This window comes from Berghia stephanieae, unplaced genomic scaffold (genome assembly GCF_034508935.2).
Source record: "Berghia stephanieae isolate SIO BIC M18660-M18661 unplaced genomic scaffold, UCSD_Bste_1.3 scaffold2855, whole genome shotgun sequence".
In the NCBI taxonomy this organism is placed as follows: Eukaryota; Metazoa; Mollusca; class Gastropoda; order Nudibranchia; family Aeolidiidae; genus Berghia; species Berghia stephanieae.
The window spans coordinates 1-2,078 of NW_027624017.1; the positions used below are offsets into that span (position 1 = coordinate 1).

The following is a 2,078-nucleotide window of genomic DNA, read 5'->3' on the forward strand; positions in this document are numbered from 1 at the left end:
TCCGGAGCGCTCACGGCGGTCCGTGAAAACCCCGTCGAGGGCACGTCAATCTCGCTGCCCGGCCGTACTCATGTCCGCAGCAGGTCTCCTAGGTTAGCAGCCTCTGGTCCACGGAGTAATGTAGGTAAGGGAAGTCGGCAAAATGGATCCGTAACTTCGGGAGAAGGATTGGCTCTGAGGGCCGGGACGGTCGGGCTAGGGGAGGAAGCGGGCAGAACCGCACGCACCCTGAGGGGACACTCCGAGGGGGAGAGACGTGCGCGGAAACCCGTGGGGGCCCCGGGCCGAGCGGCCTCGCTCGGCTGACGCCCCTTCGCGGGGCGCGTTGGCTGCGCGGGGACAACCGACGCGACCTCCGACTCACGCTGTCTCAGAACTGTCACGGACAGGGGGAATCCGACTGTCTAATTAAAACAGAGCGTCTCGACAGCCTGAAAAGGTGTTTACGGGACGTGATTTCTGCCCAGTGCTCAGAATGTCAAAGTGAAGAGATTCGCATAAGCGCGGGTAAACGGCGGGAGTAACTATGACTCTCTTAAGGTAGCCAAATGCCTCGTCGTCTAATTAGCGACGCGCACGAACGGATTAACGAGATTCCCACTGTCCCTATCTACGCCCCGGCGAAATCACAGCCAAGGGAACGGGCTTGGTGAAATCAGCGGGGAAAGAAGACCCTGTCGAGCTTGACTCTAGTCCGACTCTGTGGAGGAGCGTGGGGGGTGTAGCATAGGCGGTAGCGTCTTCGGGCGCGACAGTGAAATACCGCTACCCCCGCGGGACCTCCACTTACCCGACGGAGTGGGGACTCGGCGCCTTCTTGCAGGTAGGAGGCGTACGAGGTTCAGACGTCAAGCCGCCGTCGCGTCGGCTCGGGGAGTCCACCGACTCCCCCCGACGCGGTCACGACGGCGACAGCGACCCTGCCGGGGACAGCCTCGGACGGGGAGTTTGACTGGGGCGGTACATCTTCTAAAGCGCAGCGAAGGTGTCCCAAGGCGGGCTCAGCGAGGACGGAAACCTCGCGTAGAGCAAAAGGGCAAATGCCTGCTCGACCAGGATTTTCAGTACGAATACTGGCCGTGAAAGCGTGGCCTATCGATCCTTTCGACGTTGGGAGTTTCAAGCGAGAGGTGTCAGAAAAGTTACCACAGGGATAACTGGCTTGTGGCGGCCAAGCGTTCATAGCGACGTCGCTGATTGATCCTTCGATGTCGGCTCTTCCTATCATTGCGAAGCAGAATTCGCCAAGTGTCGGATTGTTCACCCGCCAACAGGGAACGTGAGCTGGGTTTAGACCGTCGTGAGACAGGTTAGTTTTATCCTACTGATGAAGCGCCCTTGCCACGGTAATCTTGCTCAGTACGAGAGGAACGGTGAGTTCGGACCTCTGGTTCGCGCGTCCGGTCGTCAGGCCGATGGCGCCAGGCTACGTCCGTGGGAGTACGACTGAACGCCTCTAAGTCGGAACCCCGCCCGGTGAGCAAGGGTGAGCTTAGCTAGGGCCCTGAGCGTGCAGGCAACATTAAGCCGGCAACCCTCGGGTTCGTCGGCTAGTGCCGTGACCGGCCCGCTCGTCACGCGCGCTAGATCTGTGGTGCGCGTGGCTGGGTCGGTATCATCCACGTCCGTTAGGGGCAAGAAATCGCGTGCGGACCACATGTATTCCGTCGGGGTGTTGTAAGCGTTAGAGCTGTCCTGGTACGGCGATCCGTTGAGACTAAGCCCCGGACGCTGAGATTTTCCCTCCAGCAGGGTTTGTCTCGGCCACCTTTCCACCCGGCACGGCACGGCCCGGCCCGATCGGCCAGCCTTCGAGTCCTTGCTCTGCTCGGCTCGGCATGCTGGCGGTGCGGCGCGCGGCGGCGGCGGGTGCGAGAGTGTCATAACACGTATAAATACATTTACTTTACTTTACTTTACTTCTTCAAAGTTCTATCTCCTAGAACTTGGAGAATTTTTTTTTCTCTCCACCTGTCCAGAGGCACTAATCCGTCCAGAGGCACTAATCCGTCCAGAGGCACTAGTCCGTCCAGAGGCACTAATCCGTCCAGAGGCACTAATCCGTCCAGAGGCACTTT

At 59.6% G+C, this 2,078-nt stretch overlaps 1 pseudogene; it reads left to right on the forward strand.

Moving 5' to 3' along the window:
* LOC144961526 (large subunit ribosomal RNA) lies at nt 1-1,742 on the forward strand (annotated as a pseudogene; the record flags this gene model as incomplete).
* Between the last annotated feature and the right edge of the window lie 336 nt (nt 1,743-2,078).